This window comes from Amia ocellicauda, chromosome 18, assembly GCF_036373705.1.
Source record: "Amia ocellicauda isolate fAmiCal2 chromosome 18, fAmiCal2.hap1, whole genome shotgun sequence".
Lineage (NCBI taxonomy): Eukaryota > Metazoa > Chordata > Actinopteri > Amiiformes > Amiidae > Amia > Amia ocellicauda.
Window position 1 is genome coordinate 5,230,370 of NC_089867.1, and position 25,978 is coordinate 5,256,347.

Here is a 25,978-nt window from a genome sequence, read left to right on the forward strand (position 1 = left end):
GAAGAATTAAAGTCTTGTGGTGTCGATGTATTACTTCTCTCTAAACCGCACTGCGTGCAACACTTCTGCTCTGTGGCATAATAAGTCAAACTCAAGACTGCTTGCAGTATAAACTGATTTATTAACTGAAACGGAGTTAAACAAAACTTCTCTCACTTAATACACGATCTAAGAGGAGTGAGTCCCTCCCTCCAGTCTCTCTGAATACATTCACACAGCTTAGCAGAGGTATATTGCTTATCGCTGGAGTAATCACCTAGTAGCTATATAATCAACACCTCAATGATGCATAGGAGGCCTGATTTCCATGTCCTTCCCAATTGCATCCCTTGGCAGATTCACTCAATCAAGTGGATATCAATATTAATATTGCAACTAGGCACTAACACATTAGTGCCCTGCTGAAAATGAATAAACATTCAGACAGTGGCATGAGATTTATTTTTAAATTTTTGCAGATGAGGGGAAATCAATAGGCTGTCAAATGCAATTTGTGACAGGTAATCAAATTCATGTTTTCCTGCACTAGGAGTATTTAATTTTATATTTAACAAATTCTGTGTTAGAGTACACAAGTTTATCTTAGTGTAATTCCAAACCCTACACTTGTATGTCTCGCTATTTCTCTCTTTAATAATACAGAACATCATGAAGTATATTCAAGACACATGGCATTCAAGTGTCTCATATGCATTTGTTGGGGTGATGTTTCTCTTCCAAATAAGCGGTTTTTGGCTGTTGTAGGGTCTGACAATGCAAATCTGTCATCTGGCCTTTCAGGATCAGGAGCACACAAGGTGAGTGAGGCTCATACAGGAGCGTGGACGTGTGTCGAGGGTCACGTCTGGTCAGTGCAGTCGAGTGGAAAGCTGAGCTGAACTGCAGCTGTCACTGCCATGCTTGTGCATAACATGGGGCAGAAAACTGCACATTACGCATATTAATATATTCACCAAGCAGAGCACAAGTACATACATTTTCAGCACCAGATTATCTGCTGCTGCTTCAGCCTTCATAGCCAAAAGTAGAACAACATTTTGGAAAACAAATACAGAAAAAGTGATGCTTTTGAAAGATGAGAACTTTGTGCAACAAATAATATGGCAGAATTAACTGTGTGTACCTATATTCCATAATAAGAACAACTCTGAAATATATTGCTCGGTTATATCATAATTTTCATATTCAGCTTCAGAGTTACATAAAGTCACTCAAAATATGAACAAAAGAGATCCTAAAGTATGTGCCACAGATAATTAGATCTGACGTTAGTAGGCCTGAGAAACAACAGTAGTTGATGTAAGTATTGGGAAAAATTTGAGCCATAGATCCTGGTCCAAACTTATTTTTATATATCGCCTAATAGGCCCTCTGAGTAGATTCAGAAGTGACTCTGGAGTCCCTGCTATACTCACTGCGCTTCCTCTCAGGCACCCACAGTGGGGCAGAGCGGGATGTGGAAAGCTCCAGGCCTGCGGCGCAACACGTCCCCCCACTCGTTCCCAGAGGTCTCTGGCTCAGAGCCACCCTGGCTTGCGTTGTCCAGCCTCTGAAACACAGAAAAACTTCAGCTGCGGAGACCGAAACAGTCTGTTCAGCTTTGCTTTCGACTTAGCAGGTTGTTACCAAGGAAACTCGTATGCAGAAAGCACAAGCATTTGGAGGTTATCGAAAAACAGCAACACCATCTGTGACATTTGGACTCTCTACTTTTATTTGTTACAGGGTTTGTAGCTGCATGTAGCTGTAAAAAATAATAAAAGTATGTCTTAAGCATTTTTATAACATTTCTTGTTTCACTTATGTCTCATTTTGAAATTCTGTTGTTGTTCATTCTTTTTGTAATTGACATTGGAACTATTGCTGCAAACATTGCATTAAAAATAAGTTTCTTAGCAGGAAATGCACTGGGCATCATATACCCTTTCCTGCATTTTGGAAACATTATGCTGCAATTTATTTCTTCATGCTTTCTGAATCTTATTCTGCTTTGAGAAGGGTCTCTTGGTTCAAAATATTTCAGCATATCTCAATCATCATCAGCCTATATGGATCCACTGCTGTATGAAGGCCTCCCCAAGATCTGTCCGCTTGCTTCAATATACAGCTTCCCTTTTGCACATCTTCGACTTTAAGGCAGCATGTTTTGGTTTGTTTTTATTGCTGTACTTTTGTTCCCGCAGCCAAGGGAAAAAAAAGTCTACTCTATGTAATCATAACGCAACACAGTTTTTCCAAATTTCATTTTGGATATTTAAAAGTTCATTAAGGGACATCTATTTTGCTCAAACAGACTAAGAAAAGGTAAATGAGTCTAGACCATGTAAATACAATGGCTGGGATGGATTTCAACAATAGCCCCCGAATTGGGGACAGCACACCAATGTCTTTTCACTCTGTTGTGTGAACACAGCGGAGAGTGGTCACTAGTGGAAATCCTTGAGCTACAAGATGAAAGAGAATTACAAAGTCACATAGTTGTGAAGAATGAAGAATGAATGCAGGCGTTTGTTTGTGAATTGGAACACGATGGGATGGGAGTTGTACAGTGGTGGTCAGCAGAACGAATGGATGAAGTGGGACACCAACTGGGGCCAAACGAAAAGTAAGTGTTGTTCAAATCAAAACAAGTATTAAATCACCCCTGCCATCTGTTCACTGTAGGGAATAAGACATGCAAATATACCAATCCAGTCTTCTGTCCCTCTTACTGAAGGAAGTAACAAGGACAGGCTACGGTAGCTAGTTCAAATCATGAAACGATAAATAGCCTAAAGTCAGACAGTCAGACTTCTACAAGTATTGCTATAAAGTAATTATTCTGTTAGTTATAAGTGAATATTACATTTTTTGTGGTTAATGATGCTTTTAAGAATGATGGCTCTTGATTTTTTACATCAGTCTGTTGCTATCTGAAGTAAATTAAGCCTCTTGAGATCTTAAAAAATGACACTACAGGGAACCCCATTAAGAACTTTTCTCCAGCTCCTATGAAAGACACAAAGCGGATACGAAAGTTACAGTAAGTCAGTTGATATGAAGAGGAACACAGCTTGGAACTGTGCAAGCCTGATCGGTCTGTGATGCCGTGAGGAGTTATGTTAGAGTTAGCTGAAGTACAGCAACAGAGCGGATCATTCGGCCATGTTTATGAAAAATAAACTTGGGAGAACTGCACTACAAACAAAACAACCACAAAATGCAAACAGCAGCTTTGCTTTGGCTTATTAAGACAAGCAAATCTACTACTCTGCAAATTGACATGAGAGGAGAAAGCCTACAATACCATGACTACTAGGATAAACCATGGCCGAACAGATCATCAAAATAAAATAAAAATCTGAATTCTTCACCAGAACGATCATGGGCATTAATCATAGCTCTGGCACCGAACCAGCCTACAGAGAAATTAATTGTTTTTAGAGATGAGTAATAGCTATAGGAGAAGGCTAGAGACCTCCACAGAAAGAGTCCCTTTTGTCTGGAGTCACAGCAGACCAGGAGAAAACCAAAATCAAAGAGCAGCTCTGCCCACAGGGATGACACAGGGATGACATCATCAAGGAAGGAGCTTTTAGTCACTGAAAGCAATTGTCTAGGCAGTAGTCACCACTATAAAAACCTCTTCAAATCCTGAAACCCACACAGATGTGAGGTAGCATTTTGAAACTGCCAGAGTTTTCGATTCTGCTGCTGCTATTCTCTAATTTCTCATTTTGAAGAACTAGGAATATATAAGGTGCTTATTACCAAACAAAAATGGACTGATTGACTAAAAAAAACATCAAACAAATACCATAATTCATGTTGGGGCTCTTACAGAGATGACGAAAAGCCACAGGAGGAAAATAAATAAAAGTGCCCGTCTGCGAAATCAGACTCAGGATAGAGACTAGTGCTGTACATCGATCGGATAGAATGACACATGGTTTCCCAGCAGATAAAGGATGTCTGAGGCCCTTCAGCTCCTAAGTCTGCTAGAAAAGAGGAAACATCACATAAACTGCGCACTGGCAGTTCAAACAGCACATTGCGGAGCCAAGAAGGGCCCCAGGCCATCGGAGCCGAGCTACAGCTGCAGCAGACAGACTGCGCTGCCACAGGAGGGCCAGCCTGGGGGCAAGGACAAGGCCTGGGAAGGTTTGGACAAGAACACTGTTTGTCCTAATTTCATTTCCAGCTGCTGAAAAGGGAAATGAAAAATTTATATTCAGCAGTGAACAACACTGAGTAAACAGAACTAATGTTTTTATTTGAACAAAAATGACAATAGTGACATTGTAATTGTAAGTTATGGAATACTGAAATGACATGACTATTTTGTTTTCAGGAATATATATATTTTTTTAATGTAGCCTAATAAATCAATTAATTACAAAAAAAAAAAAAAAACATGACAGAATTCTGCACAATATAGATATACTTAACCCAAATGGCCATTGTGTAACTACACTGAGAAAATTAGCTGATTAGCTGCAGAATTCCAGGCCTGAATTTACTATTTTCTGGCAGTGTTTTGTTCTCTCTATCTGCCTGTCTGAAGGAGCCAACCATACCAAGGGGCAGTGGGTATCACAGAGAAGCAATCTGTTGCTCTGCTGCAAAAATACCAACTCAGTCATCAATGATTTACAGAGAAGCTTCCCTGGGCGTGGGCTGTGGTGAGAACAGCGCCCTACACCTCAGTCACTTTAAATGAGCAACAAATACATTTTTAATAAGATAGCTGTCTAGAAGCTCATACTAGCGATAGTACCGGCAAGGCACTGGATAGTTACAAAGCAACAGCTTGATGGCAGTTGCAAGAGAGCCAAGTCTTTTATCAACCCTTCCAAATCAAATGGGTATTTCTGAGCTTCAGGATGAAATACTTTTTCTTTTTTTTATTGAGCTCGCTAGCTTATAAATATTGCAAGAATCGTTTATTAAAATTGTCTCGACTTGACAAATATGTGATCTTCCACCAGGAGCTCATAATATTTAACAGTGCTAAAGTTAATTCAGGTTAATTCATAAAGCCAAGATTGGAGCATTATTGATGGTCAGTCAGAGCAAGATTAAACTTCATATTACAATATTGGTATTATAAGACACTTGATGACCAAATAAATAGGGACACAAAGCAAAGCAACGCAACCTTAGGTAAGTAACTGTGGTAGTTCTATGTGCATCAAGCAATGCAGGACAAGGTTACATTACAGTATAATCGTGTTGATTTTCTCTCTGGGATGGTGCTTCCTATGACAGTGAATATTTTAAACAGTCATCAATGACACATTTTTCATTTTCTTCACCACAGTACATTGAAATGTGCAACAATTTAGGTTCTCCGTGTTCCCTGACATTGTGATCAAGTCAGAATACAAATGAAAGTTCTCATGGCCACAAAGCTGTGACTTTTAGGACTAGCCTTCCCAGTCTGCTTTAAAACTCCCTTGTAAAATGCAAACATTTTCACATGATGTAGAACAATTTCATCTTGTTAAATGCAAAAGCACATCTGGGCAACGGCACTACAGGGGTGCTCTACCATACTGATCGATTGACGTCACCAATCTTGACAAGCAGGTGAATGCAATTGCTCATGCTAATAATAATACTTCAATTAGAAAGTCTTTTGGAGAACTTCACTGTTTAGGACTGTTTAATTGGCAAACATTTTCTGCCTGACTTCTGTACAGCCAAAAAATAAATAATAACGTAGTTCTGTGTGCATTAAGCAGTTCTCTCAAAGGCGGTTTTGATCAAGTACTTAGATTGGTCTTGCAGGGCTTTGCATCAGATATGAAACACAGGCACAGTGCTACCTTGGAGTGCAGCAGTTGAGACATCTCTGAATGTCAATAATTGAAAACCACGTACAAGAATGAAACATTTTGCTACAGAATGTAAAAGTACTTGGAAACTCGAACATGTAGCCTAACTTAACAGGTTGTTTCAAAGTGAACAAACATCCATCAACACAATTAGTTATTTTTTTCATTAAGACATTATGTAACAGTGTACAATATAGGTTGTTCATTATTAAAATTAGTTATTTCTCAGAACGGAGGATTGTGGCTGTACTGAACCTTTGTGTTAAGCCTACTACTTAATTGAAATCATTATTTGCTTAAATTTCACTTTTTAAATCAGTTAATTTACAAAACATTGGAGAATGAGTGCCTGGGGTCATTTTACATTTAACTGGGAATCTCCAACTGTTAAAATAATCAAAAAGCGCTGATTAGGCACATTAGTTCAATTAAGTAACAGTTTGCTTTGAACAAAAATCAGTTGAACACTGGGCCCCCAGGTCCAGAACTGAGAAGCACTGAAATAAGATAAACCAATCAATGAATAAATACTTTTTCGTTTTTTATATATACAAACTGTTTATTTAGTTCAGTAATTTCATTGACCAGTAAACCTGATGTGAAGTCTGCCCTTGTGGGGACAATCTGTGAACTGCACCTACATGGAGAACATCCCTATGGTTGTAGTTCTATATCTAATATTCTCAGAAAAGAAATACAGCAAAAACCAACATCAACAACCCAAAAAAAAAAAAACTTGAATTAATTTCCCCAGCAGCAGCTTTAAGAGAACCTATAGTGAGCCACATGCACACAAATCTAGCCTTGCAGTCCTGGCCAACTGCCAAGCACACCTACACTACACAGGGCAGGAAAGCCAAGACATCGATGGGAACGTCACCTGAGGTCAAATGCTCTGTGGATGGTTTTGTCTGAGCTCACAGCATAATCCCATGTAATGCAGGGCTGTGAGGCAACCCTACGGCTTTTACAGTTTGTTGGTTTGACAGTTTTAGCGCAATCTCAGGACAGTTGGGTTTATTCTTAGGTTCGTGGGAAATGTCTAGCCGAACACTAGACATTGTTCTGAATCGAACGGCAACTCTGAGGAGGGACAGCCATTTCCCCCAGGCTATCTGACCTTACTGCGCTCATATTTCAGCAAAGAGAAACAGAAGCAGCACGGTTCGATTCAAAGAACCGATGCTGGCAGAACAGCAAACATATTTTTCTTGCCTTTTCCTTTGTAGAGTACATTTTGACCGTACCATAGCGTGCACACACACAAGGCTGTAGCTGGAACAAGTTTTTGTTTTTCACCTGGAGTTCACTGGACTAAAGTGGTGGGGTGGGGAGGGCAGAATCACCAGCTATCTAATGTAATGCAAAAAAAAGTCTGAATTAATTTTAAGCAGTTATTCCTTCAGACACACTATTCTATTGCAAGATCTTTAACATGAGCTGTGCAACCCTAAGCACATGGACACAGAGAGACAACTGCTGTGCATAATCGCCTATTATAGGTATTACGTTACAGCAAACATTCACTTTGAATCTTGAAATACTTGAAAGAGAGAGAAAACAACTAAACACTAACTGCAAAGTACCGATATCCCGATAAGGGACTCAGTGTGACATCGATAGCACGTAAATCACTGGGTTCTACAGGATTTCATTAAACTTTACATTTGTATGAAGGTTACTTCTATTACTATCAGTCCATCTCACTGCATTTTTGTACCACATGATGGGTGTCTGAAAATCATTTGATTAGTTGGAAGTAGCCCTCTAATGTTCCTAACTGCAGTGTCTACCCTCACACGGTGTGGTACATGCAAGTTGCCACAAGATGTTCCTCCAACACAGGGATCTGCAACCCTGGTCCTGGAAAGCCATAATATTGCAGGCTATACAGGCATGAATTTAACACTGAATGGACACCTGAAAGATAGTTTGCTTGTCTTGATGAAGCGAAACCAATGGTCCGATTAAGTTAATTCCGAGATCATTAGCTCAGACAAAAAGTCAAAGACTCCGTTGCTCACCAGGTTATTAATATGCAGATGTAGACATGTTGCGATACAAACCCAACGTAAAAATTAGAAGTTATACATTAGACATAGAACGCTAGAGACTCGAGTAGTTGAAAGATAGTGACTCAAACTCATGCTCCTTCGAGATTGCATTGAACACAGACTGAAGTAGAAAAAAATATTTTGCCATAAAGCCTCAAGTGGAATTCATATTTAGGATCTAGGGATGTACAACCATCAAACAACATTGTGCTGTTATGAGCATTCATTGTAATGTGGCCATTTTGTATTTTAACATCATTGTAAAAGTTACATCGATACATAAAAAGTACAAATACTTTTAAATCTGAAAGGTGGTTGGGTGCAAAAAGGCAATATGCTCACGGAAAGAACAAACCGCTTCGGAGTTGACAGACAGCAACAGAAATATAGGGGTATAAAACGTTACCATGATCTGTAAACGCGCCTTTTGTTGCTGTCAAATATTTGTTACATTAAGTACTCCGAAACACCTCTAGTGTCGAGATGTCTTTGAGACGAAGGCAATCTAAACTGTGTTCCTCAAGTTACAATGTCCCTACAGAAACATGTGATTGTTCCCATTGTAATTGTGCACAATGACATTTTTACAATGAACAGCCATGAACAAACCCCTAAGCTATATAGTATCAGGTTTCATCTCCTGAAAAGCCACATAAAATATAGTTTGTATTATTAGCCTATTGTTGGTCATATTGAGTTCAACTGTAGTCAACACGGTTTGATTGACAGCTGTAAGATTTATACATATATATTCAAAAAGATTACGTGCCTGATCTGTGAAGAGGTATTTTTAACAAATGAAAAAGGCACAGCTGGCCGTCAAACTGCTACAACTCCCCTGTGCACAGTTGTCGACGGCAAATTTCAATTTATACATTCGTGAAAGTTCCATCCAGTTTTTAATTTGTGTTCGTCATGAAGCAGGGTTTACTTGCCTGCTAAATTACTCATATCATTATACATGTATTTTAGGTGCCTATTTCCCCATTCTTATTGTGCTTGTTTATAGTCATGCCACCTACTGCGGTTTTCAGGAAAAAAAAAAAAAAAAAAAAGGATGATGCCAGGAATTATTTTTTCCACTTCGGTAGTGTGCTTTGTAAACAAGAATAATATAACTAATCTTAATATGTACCAGTTTAAACTATTCCATTTTAGCGTTTTTTCTTTTTTAAAGATTGATACCTATAGCAAATGTCCGATTCCTTTTCCCAGGAGGCACTGGCTTACCCTATGCCAAGTAAAATAACCCCCTGCCACAGTTCATCAAGTGCATAATACTCAACTTCAGCTTCAATAACCGCAGACAAAAGTGAGACCCGTACACGAAGCAGAATGACACTGGGCCAACGCAGACAAATGAAGAGTAAAAGAACATTTCCGAAGATCTCTCAGAGGTCCCATTAAGATCAATGATCAATTGTGTTGAGGGGTTATAATTAAACGCACACAAGCCTTGTGAGCTGAAAGTACACAATTTAAATATTAATTAGTCACTGTTATTTAGCAGTAGTTAAATGTTTAAAACTTTGAAAAATGTAATCTGCATACGGCTGTAATTCAAATGTTCTGAACAGTCTTTCATTAATTTATTTGAGGAACAACAATGTAAGTATCCTGTACTATGTTGTATTTTGTTGAAAACTATGTCGCCCCAAATAAGAGTGTCTGCTAAGAAATTATTAATAATAATCCTGAGCAATAATGCAGTCTCCTGAAGTTCGAGTTTGCTTGTTTTTATAGAGATTTAAATGTTGATCAAGATCTACAAGGCAGGCAGACCGTTTTGCAGACTCTGGCCAAAAGGCATTACATCCTCAGACGAAGTTGCAGATGGACAACAGCACACAACACAACACCACATTTAAACCTGGTCCACTTTTCTCCTGGCAATGCCATTCCCTCATGAGCAAGGAGTGAAAAATACCTCCAGATCTCTTATGGAATCAAGGTTATATTACAACAAATACAACAATAAAAATTATTGGACTTTGCCTCCTCAAACAAAAACAGGAAGTTATGCCCACACAATGATAACATACCCACATGTCACTGTCAAATTGGAAATGAAAGCACTGTAGATACAGTTTGTTAGTTTTGTGATGCGAAAGCACTGTTTTTCTGACACAGCCTAAAACTTATTTTATTATTATTACAAAACTACCAGTCTGAGGTCACTTAAGGTACATTATGAACTGCACGTCCGCATCAGGTTCATTACTGGATTTAAAAAAAACTTAATCAAATGTCATGGCCGACAAGGGAACATTTCAGTCCACAGTAATTGATACTGTTTTTGCCCCCCCAACACAGATATTTTTTACTCAAATGATTTGGATTGTGTTTACATAAATAACACTATATTTGTACTGCCATAAAACATATTATAAATGAGAATCTCTAGTACTAGAACACTTCTGATTCAATTCAGGCTTATATGTTCAGATAAATATATTCTTTAAAAACACAAGAAAGGGATCATATGTAAAAGAGGCCATGTGGCCAGTCTTCAGATTTGCTTGCTAGTAGCTAATTGATCCCAAAATTTCATCCAGCTGTTTCCCGAAGGAACCGCGTCAAGTTCAGCTCCCGGGCTAGGTACTGTAGTTTGTTTCAAATAGCTAGAATTCTCTCTCTGTAGAAGTATCTCCCATTTCCAGTCCTAAGTCCTCTTGATTATTTCCACTCATGGGTCTTCACTTCATTGTTGACCTTGAAGGAACCCTGTGGATTGACTTTGTCAACACCTTTGAGGACATTGAATACTTGATTCAAATCCCCTTGTAATCTCCATTGTCAAAGACTAAAGGGTCTTGGTCCTTTTCAATGTCTGTGCATGACATCCCTTTGACACTAGGAATTATTCTGCTTGTTCTTTATCTAGAGTTTGTTTAAAAAAGGTTTAATTGGTGCATTGTATCATTTTAATAGCATTTCTAGGGATTTTCAATCCCGTGCTTCTCAGTAGGCCTATACTGCCAAGCATTGTGTAGGCCTTTGTTGTTGCTTCCTGAATCCTGACTATCATGATTAAGAAAATGAAACATCAACAAAGACTGGAACCATTCACAGGATATACTTGGTTCTTTTCTTACCCATTGGAAATTTAGCATGTCTATTCCTACTACCTGAATACTCTGAATTCATTATATTGTATGTATTACCAGCGCAGTGCCAGCACACCAAATTAAATCCTTACTTACCATTGCTAGTATTATGTAATGATACACTGCACTTGTGTACGGTCTTATACAACAACACATAAGAACAAAAACACAAACATAAGCTTTGTAGTGAGATACTGACAAAAATTGGATAACATCACAAAGTAACCTCTCATCTCACACCATGATGCTCCTTCTAAGGCAAAAAGACTGAATGCTTTACTACCATCACTACTACATATTTAGGTACCACAACATATTGATAAATACAATTATGCTCTGCTAGTCAGTTTACACCTGCTAATTTGTATGCACTTATTTAATTGCAAGTCTTAACTGTTTTGGGAAAAGTTTATCACAGAAATGTGCTATTAGCTGTTAGTTTTACTTTTTTTATTTTCCAATCAACACTGCATGACAAAATAAATATGAATGACTGTTGATTCTGTGCTCTCTATTAGGGCTGTGTGCCATACCATACATCTCACTCACAACTGCAATCCTTTCTTTTTGTGCAGAGAGGGAGGATGCACACTCACTCATTCAGCACCAACACTAATGAACGTCTCAAGTGTCAGCCTTTGTTAGCTGCAGCAAAAATGTGAACAAAGAAGAAATGAGTAAGTTCAAATATTTATACATGCCATTGATGCAGTAAGTGGGTAAATACACAAATGCACAACAAAAAGAATGAAGGAAATCCCTCTTGCAAATGTACCATTCCTAAGAGATGGACAATTTAGATCCACAGCAATAACTTAAAAAGTCAAAGTGCAGGGGAGAACACAAGTCTGAGTGGGAACATGTATAGTATTTGAACGGTGTGCTGTAACGTGTACAACACAGCACTCTTGTTTAAATGCTCGGTGCCATCACTGTCAGTGCAAACCCTAATGGTATATCATTAGCATTCATTCCCATTATCTCACGTTTTAAGTACACCTCATTATGTACAGTGACATAATAAACGAATTATTATTATGATGGTTGGAAGCATCACAATCAGTTCCAGTCAAACATCAGATAGGACCACCCCAATGGTAGCTCAAGTAGCTCATCATATCAGATTGCTTAGATGAATTTTAGTTTTTATGGAAAATACAGCCTTTATGCAGGTTTCTTGAGCAGGCAAATATGTAGCCTGTCGCTTTAACAACCGGAGGCCGTTTGGATTCCCACAAAAAAAAAAGGCAAACAAAAGGCAAGGAGGAAATAGTTGAGGGCAGCACCCCACATGGCTTTGAAGTAAATCAATCAGGTGCAACTTTCTCCACAAATCGCAGCCTCGCTTCCTGAGGACAAGTTCAAATCACAGCAGACGCCCAGAGGAGAAATTTACAGCTGTGGTTTTCAACAGCGACCAGAGAGGGAAATCTAGCCATATGCACAACGACAACTGCTTCCCAATGAGAGAGAGAGAGAGAGAGAGAGAGAGAGAGAGAGAGAGAGAGAGAGAGAGAGAAGTGTTTTCTGGTAAACTTTTTCTGGGTGAGAGAGGAAAGAAAGACAGAAGAAAAACACCACCACCGCCTGAAAGCATCCAGCACTGAAGCTCACATGCACAGGTCTCGTATGACGGCGAGGCACATTCGCACAAAACTGAAACACGCAATGCACGGCGTGGGGTGCAAGTTGTCCAGAACACGGATGTCTCTCTCGGGGTCAGAAATGATTGATTGATTGTTGATGCCACCTGGGTTCACCCGTTACTGTACCCAGTCCTCCCGCATGCCTTTTTATTCTGATGCCTGGCAGCTGCATTGAGGAGCCAGTCTGTGCCGCCGCCGCCGCTATGGTCGTGGTAGGAGGCGTCACCGTTGCCTACATCATACGCCACTAACCAGAAATCAAAATATAGTTACTACAGCCCTTCCCTCTATACATCAACCAGAGCATATACCTTCTAATAGCATCTACCGGCGAGCCACAGCGATGCTACACATCACGGCCGCCGAACTGCCACAAACCTAGTTAGTTCTTAAAAAAAAGAAATATTCGCCAGCGACGTAACGCCATGTCGAAATCGGAAGCCATATTTTGCTGGTTATTTCGACATCGGGGGAAAGTAGACATGTTTCCCCCCCCCCCACAAACGTAGTCTCCCACAACTTCCTGATGGCGAGCACAAATCATTACAATTGCAAGCGATGCAGGTGATCCCGACGTGGAGGGAGAGGGGGGGGGGGGACGAGTCGTAAAGTTCAGCCGCTAAGTTACCCGCACGACCCCCGGCAGTGATGGACGGGAGGCAGAGCCAGCAGGGCTTTTAACTTTCGGACTTGTTTGGTCCAGATCCTCCGCAGATCGTGCGAATGGGAAGTTTGGCGAGGATCTTACCTGCCCCCCCCCCCCACGCCGCCGGGACACGGAGGCCACGCTGCGATTCCCCGAGATCCGGGTCCCCGTCGTCCCCGCGCGGTGCCGAATGCGAGGCTTAATTCGGTTCGACCGAATCCGAACGACAACAGTAGAAAAGCATTCTCGATCACAGGGGGATCGACGCCAAAAACCACATGATCTCCTACGTCAGCACCGACATTTGCATACGATACCAGCAGCGCTGCCATGGCCCGAGTTGGGGTTGTGCTTTTATTCTGCTGCGAAGTTGATCAATGGAGAGGCGGGAGGGAGGGAGCTGTGCGCCGGTTGCTCTACCCTTGTGAGAGGAATAAACAGTTGTTGATCGTGGCTTGTGTGTGTGTGTGTGTGTGTGTGTGTGTGTGCGGGGTGGGGGGGGGGTCGTCGTCCTCATCCAGTAAACAACGTGAGGTCATTGAATATTAAGTACCACTGAGGCGCAGGCGGCGAGACGAGCCCTCTCCCCCGCCGGCCCGGCCCGCCCCGCCGCACGGCCCGCAGCCCAGGTGGCTGATCTGACCCCGGCTTCAGCGCCGCTGTTCTCCCGGTGCAATGAAAGGAAACTGATACTATTGGCAGCTTCCGCTCATCCGTGTGTGTCGTAAACGCCCATTGAAGAAAAAAACGAGGTGAAAGAGAGAGAGCACGGTTTTAGAGCAGTTTGTGTCCTATATGCATGCGTGTGCACAGGCGCTATGCTTGGGGTGACGTCATACGTGCTCATATTAAATGGGTGCCATAACCTAATTTCCTCCAAACGTGTAGGTGCTACTGTACTTGAATGAGGTACAGGACAATGACTTTGCTGTAGTACTTTTTGAGTTACATCAGTTTTCCGAAGTTTGTTTGTTTATTTACGCTTTATAAGTAAATAATTGGTTTGGTTTGAAGATTATTTTTAAATGCATTTATAATAATAATAATAATAATAATAATAATAATAATATTATTATTATAACCACGACAGTTACAGAGTAAAAATATGTATACATTAAGGCAAACTCCACAGTTTGTTCCAAAATACATGTATGTGTGATAGCATGTGATAAAATGTGTTACCTGAAAATGGACCTAGCACCAGCACTCATACAATGGCGGCCAACAGCGACGCCCACCGTCGCTTTTAAGCATTACAGGTCACATTTCCAGTACATCGATCTTGAAAGGCGAATTGGGGAAAAGGTCAGAGTTGGTTCTATGCTGATCAACCTGCCTAGCCCATATTATCTCAGTTATGCAGATGGGTATTATTATTATTATTATTATTATTATTATTATTATTATTATTATTATTATTATTGCACCACTACTGCAGTTTAAATGTTTTCTATTCAATGCACCCAAAACATATGTATCCTATAACTTAAAAAAACACTGTTCATAAAACATTGATAACAAGCAGGGATGTAAATACATTAATCTCAGAGTTTATGTAACCTTTTCCACGTTGAGTAGATTTCCTGTCAGTTATACCAGCCCACTGTGAGAGCAAATATGCAATTTGTGTTTCATTAAATAATGTTTATTGATTTAATTGTTTAATTGATAAAGCCAAGTCTTATTACAGACTCTCGAGTGCGGAGAGATGCGGTCTGCGGTAGGAAAGACGGGACAATTGATGTATTATGCATGAGGGAGACCTGGCCCGCTACGGTCTGCAGACATATTTACATACAAATGAGGAGCAAATGAATTATAAATATATCTCACTGCCGTTTTTTCACGCAGGCTTTTAAGTTACTTTGAACAGAGTCGAAACTATAAATGTATTCTGTTTTATTGGACCCTTCTAGTTTCATGCCAGATGTCCCAATGTAGTATATTTTTAAAGATGTAATATTGGGCTCTAAATAATATAATCAATTTAATTCAGTATGGTGGGGCTAAGAGGGCAAAAGTGTACCAAAATTGTATTGAATACAATTAGATTCAAAATTGTAATAAGTACTTGGAAGATAATAATAATAATAATAATAATAATAATAATAATAATAATAATACAAATGCACCTTGACAGTGCTTACAACTGTTCATAGACTGCTGTAACTATATGTTGTGGAAAGTACTGTTTTAGGCTAGTTAATGTACATTCATTACTAATTAAAGCAAAGCATAGCAAGAACGACTTTTCGCAAGAACACAGGTTTGTGATTTTCAACACCCAATAATTTGATAATCAAAATCACCCTAGAATTTAAAGTGTCACCATTACTATAATCCAATGAAAGTATACAATATCAGATCTAAATTATATACCTGTATGAGTATATTCCAGTTTTTAGAGTATGTGTAGAAGTAAATCTGTAAATGTTTAGGTTTTTTGTTCCAATGTGATTCTTAAATATATGGATTAAATAATCCGAGAATAGAACTACAGCTCCACCTACTGGTGAGAGAACAGATATACATTTCGAACAAGAGTACCCTCTTAATAACTAGCTTTATTATTCATAAGTGAATTCAGACTCAAGCATTAAATCTGTAGAGCCCCCAAAAGTCTCCTAAAAGGGATGCGAGTAATGATAGCTTTCAATATGCACAATAAAAAACATTTGTAGTATTTCAAAAGAAGTTGATCTCATGGTGAATGATGAATGAAAGAAGACGTGTCTCGAGTTTTATCTGTGGCAGATGTGATTTTGAATCTACAAAGTGGACTGTAATTGAATTTAATGTTTTATTATTGCTTGCTGCCTTATCACCATTTAAAGTGCCTTGTGTTCCACCTTCTAACTTTTACAGTCTATTTGCTTACAACAACAACAACAACAACAACAATAATAATTATAATAGGGCTAGATTTCACTATTGTGAGCTATTCCATACATAATATATCTGGAACTCAAATTGTTGCATTGTGTTTTTTTATCATAAGAACATAAGAACATAAGAAAGTTTACAACCGAGAGGAGGCCATTCGACCCATCGTGCTCGTTTGGTGTCCATTAATAACTGAGTGATCCAAGGATCCTATCCAGTCTATTTTTAAATGTTCCCAAATTTTCATCATCTACCACATCGCATCGGGGAGTTTGTTCCAGATTGTGACGACTCTCTGTGTGAAGAAGTGTCTCCTGTTTTCCGTTTTGCTTTCATGATTTTGAAGACTTGGATCAAGTCCCCACGTAGTCTCCTCTGTTCCAGGGTGAAAAGGTTCAGTTCCTCAGTCTCTCAGTAGGACATTCCCTTCAGACCTGGAATAAGTCTGGTTGCTCTCCTCTAAACTACCTCTAGAGCAGCGATATCTGTCTTGAAGTGTGGAGCCCAGAACTGTACACAGTATCCAGATGAGCTCTAACTAGTGCATTGTACAGTCTGAACATCACTGCCCTTGTTTTAAATTCTACACTTTTGACAATATACCCTAGCATCCCGTTTGCCTTTCTTATTGCTTCCCCACATTGTTTGGATGGAGAAAGTGAGGAGTCCACATAGACTCCTAGGTCTTTCTCATGCGATACTTCATCTAGTTCTATTCCTCCCATAGTGTAATTATAGTGGACATTTTTGTTACCTGCATGTAATACCTTGCACTTGTCCGCATTGAATTTCATCTGCCAGGTGTCGGCCCTGACTGAATAACTGAATGTTATCTAAGTCCCTCTGAATAGCTTGTGCTGCTGAGATTGTATCTGCTGAGCCACCTATTTTATTATCATCTGCAAATTTGACAAGTTTGCTAACTATCCCAGAGCCCAGATCATTAATATAGATTAGAAACAGCAAAGGCCCTAGTACTGATCCCTGTGGAACTCCACTAACAACCTCACTCCAGTTAGAGGCAACTCCTCTAATCAACACCCTCTGTTTCCTATACATCAACCAGTTCATAATCCATCTACTTAAATTACCCTGAATGCCTACAGCTTCCAATTTGAGGATCAGTCTTTGGTGTGGAACCTTATCAAAAGCTTTCTGAAAATCTAAGTATATCATATAATATGCTTTCACATGATCTACAGCTGCAGTTGCATGTTCAAAAAATTAGAATAGATTAGTAAGACATGATCTGCCTCATCTAAACCCATGTTGACTATCTCCAAGAATATGGTTTTCATTAAGATGCTCCTCTATTTTCTGTCTAAAATCAACATTATCAACATTTTCTGTCACATGCAAATAAATACATATAAACCTATCAAACCACAGTAAGTTGAAATACAAAGCACAAGGCTGGTTCATAGACTTAATGTTGAGAAATGTCAGCTGGGAACAATGTTGACAGTAACTACAGCTGCTCAGGTCACCTAAGAAACCCTGATAATTGCCTGTAGGGTTTTGGAAGAGCTCAAGGGCCCATTTTCCATACAGTAGAAACTCTTAACTCTCATTGTATTCCTGGGCTAATAACATGTGTGATGTCAGTGAAAGCCTACTGCATGTTCTTCAGCATAAGGGTGGTGCAAAAATGCCAATGATTTTATATTATTTCATATTCTTAAAAAAGCAAAAAGCACATGAGCCATATATGCTGAGGCAGATTTCCAAAATGCTTTCTTAAGCCTCGCTCACACTAGCATCCTCTATACCTTCAGCATTTCAGCATGCGTTGTGTCATAATGTCCTGGTTGCTGGAGAAATGACAAAATCACTGGATCGGTCTTCACCGTGGGAATTCAAGCCATTATTATGAACCAAGTGTTTCTTAATCCATATTCTCACTCCTAGCTAGTAATTATAGTCTCCATAGATAACGTGAAGTGTTGCTGTGTCCACGACTGCAGGGAAAACAGTAAAGACAGAGTTATATCTCCTTTCCAACTACAGAGGGGGGGATAAATTACAAATGACAAAATAAGGACATTGGGGGAGAGCAGATCATCCTGAACTGAACTATTTCTTTCTTTCTTTACTTACTTAATTATATAGCACTGTTCATATCAAAAGGCAATTTAAGACCAAAGGATAAACACTACACCTGAATGGAAATAATATAACCAAGGAGCTTAATTTAGGAGAACTTTCCTGGAAAGCAAGTACAAGCCAGCACAGTAGACTGTTGAACTGTGAATTAAGAGCCCTTCAAATTGGACTTTCAATACAGTGGAAACACAAATGCAACTACTTGCAATATCATAAGTAAATGTAATATGGCTTAGTATGGCACTTTTTCAGACTCTAGCTTCCCTTGCACATAAATAATAAGCAAGGCAGCAGTGGAGATTTGCACAGACTAGAGAGCGTGAGGCAGACGTTTGACATGGATTGATGCACAAGTGTATCAGGGGGATCCCGGGAGAGCCGGATAAACTACTGATAAGAAATCCCTGGCAGGAATTTAGATTAAACGACAAATGGGGATTTCTGTTTCAGCTGCTCACTTCCTATCTTGGTCTTAAAAGAACACACACACACTTTGAAAAGGTTATCAGGGAATGAATTTTTCATTTCATCTTCCTGTGTTTTATGGCTTTTGGGAGTCAGAAGCCAAAAGCTTTTCCCCTCTTGTCCACTGGAGGGAGGTACTAGCAAACAAATATTACATCTGTGTGAAGGGTGTACATGCTTCTTGACAACGGAAATGCATTACACGCTCATCTTAAATTGTATTCCATGTTTGAAGTTATCAATAAATAGAAAATCAGACATTCAAAATACCAGTTAAAGAAGCTTCCACAGTAAGAGAAAGTGCTAAAACTTTCTCTAGATTAGCTGCATTTAAGACCTACATTCAAAATGGGGTTTCATTTTAAACAGATATTCTTGTTTCTTAAGTGAAGCAGCTGAATACCTGGACTTTATTTAATCTCAGTGGGATTACAAATGATTGTCAGGGCAACACAGTACTCAAGTGCCCATCTGGAGCAATGCTGGCCAGTTCCAATCCTGACAACCAAGTTTCAGATGCCATCTGAGTTATTTTTATAATACTTAATTGAGCTTTTTATTTGCTTTACTGGTCAAAATGAGTTAATTCCTTTCACATCTTTCACCTTTGATATTTAAACACTTAAAATCTCTGCAGGATTTGATCTCTTAGGACAAGAGCTAGTGAGAAGACCACCATAAAAGATTCTCCAATTTCTCACAGCAGTGGAGGAAGCCATAGGATCCAAACAGTGGGCATTTATATAATGAATTAATCTCAAAACACCATTGAAGGTCAGAAGCAAGATTTCTACCAAATGCAAATGCAGAATTGAGAAAAATGAGAAAAACTCAGGTTTTTAACTTGATTGTTTTATTAAGCTGCAACCTGGCATCCTCCCCACATAGTAAAGATGGTACCAGAGGTAATAGCGTAATAGACCAGCAATGCAATTACGTTAGAGATGTGGATAGTTACATTTCCAACTTACGTATACACTTGATTAACAAACAAAGGACGCATGGAGAAAACCAAAAGGCTACGTCTCTTGAGATAAATACGGTTACAGATAAGACTCTCTGAAGGCTGCGGTTGCATATTATTGACATCAGCTTTGCTAGCTCTCAACCTTTTATCACCCTTGCCATGTAACAAACCTCATCTCTTCATCAGATGTTATGCTTCAAGTTACTTAAGATATCTGTGACTTTCCAAAATAGTTTCCCCTTGTATATCCAGAGCCATCAACGAGGAAGTGAACATGTTCTGGACATTTTTGTTAAGCCATAGTGAGAGATAAAGGGCTTCTAGCATACAGATAATTGGAGGAAACTGATGTACTGTTAAATCAGAATGCCTTTATTTACCCTCCCCAAGAGTGGATATCACACATTTTATTGCCTCTGCAAGACAATCCTATATTTTCTGCACTAGTGATAGCTGTGGACTGTCTAGATCACACGTTGAAGTTGTTATGACTAATGATCTAATGAAAGGCAAATTGTGCTTTCAGAGGTAGTTCATAAGTGTTCGGTCTGTGTGGGCTTGCTGTCTGTATTCGATCACCCCTGACATGTATTGGTGTGAGTATTCCTCAGAGTGCCTGTGCATTATCTGAAGAAAATTATTTGTATTTCATTTGCAAGCTGGAAAAAACAAACCAAACCAAAACAAGGTTATGTAAACAATTGTCTTCTGGTTTCATTCCACCTTCAGTAGTTAAGTGAACAAAATGTTCAGTTAAATGAACCAGTAAAGCATTTCATGACTTGACTTTGTCACGGCCACAGACCAGCACTCTTCTCCAAGTCCAAGCACTTCCACTTTTCCACACTAGATGTCACCATCAACCTTCCTAACCAGTCACTTCTCCCAGCTCCATTCATTCAACCAATCAATCAATAAATCAATCAATCAATCAATCAATCAACATCCTGAACACCAGAAAAACAGGTTTAGCCCTTGCTGGCTCTGTAATTAATATCAACATCAGTGAGGCAGGTCTGTCTATCAGCATGTCTTATACGGAGTCCATTGCTGGTAATGTCTACAACCTTATACCTTGACTGGGTATTTTAGGCTACCCAGAGTGATTATTCCCATCTCACCCTCAGTCTTTCCAGTATGTTTTCTTATTGGGGATTTTGGTGACTGCCTTCCAAGTCAAGGTAGACTTAATACTCTCATATGCTTGGAAACATGTGCATGTGTAATTTTTGCACATGACAGATCATTCTATTGATGCCTGGAAGACTAAAGTGCATAAAGCAAGAACCATCCCAGTTTTCATACAAGGACAGGGTTATTATATAACAGAAGAGGACTTACTGTTTTAGACATTACATTCATACTTGCATCAAAATCAGCCTTTGAGTAGTGTATAACCGACGCTGAGCAATCAATGTAGCCTATACAATATGTGCAATGACCCACATTTCTCAGGCTTACATAATAATAATTAAAAGATACAATGTTTCCCTTAGCTAGCTATGCATCCCTTCCTCATACTCTCCATATCCTGTGTGCTTAAACTAATTTTCCTCATCGGTAAGTGGCTATTATCTAAAGCTGCTTGTTCTGAGGAAAAATTAACAAGGAGTCTAAAGATGAATCCTGTTGTAGCTGCCCTAATTTATTAGGCAGAAACCTAATAAGGCTTGTCACACGTGTGCAAACTATTACATGAGGGTCATCTACCATTTACACAGGGTCAGATATAACACAACTAATCACGCACACTGCTAAGCATGATTATTCTTAGCCAATCACAATGCGATAATTGCTGGGCAAGGGTCCATTGTGGAGGGCCTCAATGAAAGAGCAAGCAGCCAGCGATCAACTTCACCTGAAAAAGAAAACGTTTAATCCAGTCGGCTAAGTTAAGAGACCTGGGATAAGTGTCCAATTTGCAGCCCACTGAATTTAAATCCACTTTAATTGTGGATCATGGCAGACTGCATTTTTCTTGGCTTTCTTTGACCTAGCTCTGGCAGACATCATGTTACTGGTCGCACGTTCCATAGTGTCTCAGTTGGCTGTTTAGCTGGATGACAGGATACAAAGAAACGCAGAGTACCAACAACATTCAAGGAACACAAGGAAGACAAACCGGTGAATTCTTCTCTAAGCACTCTGGCTCATTTTATTCTTGTGGCTTGATATTAAGACTTCTAGAGGTGAAACCGGCAGGCTTTTATATAATTGGACAGGTGAGACATCTGTTTCCCAGTAGTGTGTCCCTCCTTCTGCATGGGGCAATGTGGAGTGTGTAGTCCTGCACCTGAGCTGTAGTCTGGGCTGTGAGAAAGTGGAAATTTAGCTTTTGTTTCAACTCTCTTCTTTTAAGCCTAAGGTTTTCTTTCTAGATACTCTAGTAGTATATATTGATACAGATCCATATAGGCACCATTCTGGAAAAGCCAGATGCTGTTCATTGCTCGTTTATATTGACTGGAGTGAATTGTAGTGAATAAGCACTTCCTGCCGGGCCTAATTTATCAGTCCTTTTGTCCATTTCCTCACTATGGACCACAGTGCTGTTGGACAACCTGACAGAACCTGTAGTAACCTTCCTCCAAAAAATGTGGGCAAAAAAATGTTAGGGTATATTGTCAAAAGTGTAGAAAGGGCAGTAATGTTCAGACTGTACAATGCACTAGTTAGAGCTCATCTGGATACTGTGGACAGTTCTGGTCTCCACACTTCAAGAAAGATATCGCTGCTCTAGAGGCAGTTCAGAGGAGAGCAACCAGATCCAGATCCAGATCCAGGTCTGAAGGGAATGTCCTACTGAGAGACTGAGGGAACTGAAGTTGACTACGTGGGGACTTGATTCAAGTCTACAAAATCATGAAGGGCATTGACCACATCAAACCAGAGGAGCTTTTCCAGATCAGCAGGGACACACGCACCCAGGGATGCAAATGGAAAACAGGAGACACTTCTTCACACAGAGAGGCGTCACAATCTGAACAAACTCCCCAGCGATGTGGTTGAAGCTGAAAATTTGGGAACATTTAAAAATAGACTGGATAGGATCCTTGGATCATTCGGTTATTAATGGACACCAAACGAGCACGATGGGTCAAATGGCCTCCTCTTGTTTGTAAACTTTCTTATGTTCTTATGCTTCTTTCCTGTAGCTGACTGCTCACTTCATAATTGTGGGCTGAGGAAAGCACCACATCATATATTATCAGTTTTCCATAGTTTATAGTTGAATCTTAAATTGGTCTTTAGACTAAAGATCTGGCTTATAATTGGAAGCTTTCTAAAATGAACATAAACTAGTTTCTGTACATGCTATTTTATAATGAGTAAAACAGTGATCTTTAGCTGGTAGTGAGTATTGTATAAAATACAATTCTAGAAAGCCTTTTACACCAGTTTTGTGCACAACATACTATGACTTTTGCAGTAAGGAGATGTTTTTTTTTTTTTTTCTTTCACAGAACAAAGTTTGTTATTAGAACCAGAATGCAATCTTTTGGGACTATTAAATTTGTAGCTCTCAAGTAAAATGTGGTGCCTTGATCTGCTACACAATAACTTAAATTCGTAGATAAATACCATATTTATGGTTTCCAGTGGATTTCAAAATGTAAGTAGAGAATATTTAAATTCGTCCTTCCTCAGTGGCTTACATAAAGAAATAGAAACTCAGATTATTCTATGGGAAATAAATGAAGACATGAAGTCTGTCTGGATTTTCATAAATTAAAGGAAATTAAAGAAAGCTTAAAAGAAATAGCTTTTGGAGCAGAAATATTATAGCACTGATCAAACAAAACATAAAAACCATTCAGTAACAGCTAGATACAGAAATGTGTTGGAAATTTGGAAATGTAATACATTTAGCACCTTTATGATAAATTTAAATAAATATTATTTAGTTCATTATTTAGTACAGGAAATAAAGTTTATAATATGTGGCTCTGGTCTATTACAAACAATGCGCCATTTCTCTAACTATAGAACAATTCCAGGTTTCATTCTGCATTATAAATGATAGGCCTACATGCTGTGCAGCATTTTAAAGTCTATTAATTAAGTCTGAAAGGACATAAGAATGATGAAGTTTGTGTGTGTGTGTTGGGGGTGGGCGGGTATTGTTAAATGAATACCATTTACAAGTTTTTTTTTTTAAAACATCCCTAGTTCCTGGTCTCAGTTGAATGAACCTTATGGAACTAATAAAAACAAATAATCATGGCATAGTGCGCAGTATGTCCGGTAAAAATACGGGTAGTTATAAAACTTCAGGGATTCATTTAATGCCAAACAAGCAGGTGGTTTTCATCTGAATTTCATGAGTTCAGTAGGAATTAAGATGACTTCGCTATTACAAAATGACCTATGTTGAGTCTTAAAAATTGCATTCAGATGGACATCAATACTGCCCTGATGAAAAAATCCTGCTGGTTCATTTGATTTTTTCCGAAATAAAGTTTAATCAAACTCAATTTCAAATGAAAATTATGATTTTGCCAGCAATATTGTTTAATTGATGGGTCCAGTGAAATTACTTTTTCTCATGAAAACAGAACGTCCAAAAAAATTATAATCTTTTCCCAATTTAGGGACTCTTTTTGGAAGTTTTTATTTTTTATTTTTAATATATAGTAGCTGATATACTGTAACAATCCATCAGTAATGTATAAACATTTAGCACAGGAAATCAATCTAATTACAGCAGTATGACTTGTTAGCTGAAGTTTAGATTACCTTGGCATTCATATGCACTTTATCTTTGTATCAATGCTGGGTAATCAAGCAAATTATCCACTGTGCTACAGCTATTAAAAATAAAAACAGAAAAACATAGATAAGGCATAGATAATACAAATATTTGTATATATTGTAAATTGAAACCTATGTGCCTTTAAAAATGTGTGGACCCCCAGGTACCTAGCTAGTAGATGTGTGTCCACTAATCATGATTACATGATGTGAACCAAAACATGGAAATGAAGTGGGTCATCAGTCATAATTTCCCAGTTTCTCCCTCAGTACTATGTATTGAAAGACATCTATTTCCAGTGAGAGGATTCAATGCCGTCGTGGACAACTTTCATTCACATGAACGAGAGGAGGACCTTTTCACATGCTGTGAAGTAGAAACACTAGCTAGGAAGTTGACTGTTGTCAGAGGATTTTTTTATACTGTTCCGGGCACACTTCACGATGAGTTAATCAAAACCCAAAACTTATATGTCTCCAGCCATAGGGAAGATGGTTACGGGCAAGAAACTGTCTTGTGATATCAGTTTAAATAGGAAATCTAATCTTTAACTGGTCAATTAATGGGTTGTAATGTCAATGCAGGACAAATATCAATATATGGGAGGACTTGTATAATAATTAATGCATGACCATATTTATTTGTTGTTCCAATTTTATTTGAAATACTACTGTTGTTTATAGTTTATTTTTCAGATTTTATTCATAATTATTAGCAGACCAGCTGGCAGAACTCCTTTTTAACTGACAAACAGATCTGTATGTACTGGTAGGGTCAGACCTTGAATTGGCAACAGGAGCAGAAGGGATGCAAATTAGACATATAACACTTACACATAATTTAGCACTATTATTCACTAATTTACAGCCTGTTTTGCCAGAGCTGTGATCTGCTAGAATTTATTATTTTCAGGCCACCTCATTGCCATCTGTCACTCATGGTATTTGTAAACACACTAACCGCACACTATTTCCGATGAGTCATGTGATGTCAATATGACCACTTTGTTTTTCACTGCAACGCCACAATCTTCACAGTGATGCTTAGGTAGCAACACATTCAGCTCCAGTCATCTCTCCTCTACCCAGTCTGGATATGAAAGGCACAGAAGCTCATGGTTCTGATTAATTTTCACATGGAAGAGACAACACCCATTTTCCTTTTTTAATAAAACATTGGTTTAATGGTATTCTACCACATTGCCAAGTTCTCAGAGTACAAGACACTAGTAATGGTGTTGGGACACAGTTGCTTTGTGGTCCAAGCCCGTTTCATGGGAATTTCAATGGAATATTGACACATCATTAGTGTGGAGTAGTGGTCATGGCTCTGGACTCTGGAGCACCAGGTCGTGGTTTCAATCACAGGTGGGGGCACTGCTGTTGTACCCTTGAGCAAGGTACTTTGCCTAGATTGCTCCAGTAAATGCCCAGCTGTATAAATAGGTAAAACATAATGTGATATATTGTAACAATTGTAAGTCAACTCTGCAAAGTAATAATAATTACATCACATTTCAATGGAATATTGACATTACT

The 25,978-nt window shown here is 39.0% G+C and overlaps 1 protein-coding gene across 5 annotated transcripts in view; it reads right to left on the reverse strand.

The window, feature by feature from the left end:
* Positions 1-13,884, reverse strand: part of zhx2a (zinc fingers and homeoboxes 2a) — a 29,201-nt gene extending 15,317 nt beyond the window's left edge. For 2 of the 5 annotated variants that reach the window (XR_010804992.1, XM_066691195.1), the window contains exon 1: positions 1,416-2,691. The gene's annotated coding sequence lies outside the window, so the exon portion shown is untranslated. Of the gene's footprint in view, positions 1-1,415; positions 2,692-13,586; positions 13,706-13,822 lie in introns of those variants that run through there. The other 3 variants (XR_010804994.1, XR_010804993.1, XM_066691196.1) reach the window with 3 other exon arrangements.
* Between the last annotated feature and the right edge of the window lie 12,094 nt (positions 13,885-25,978).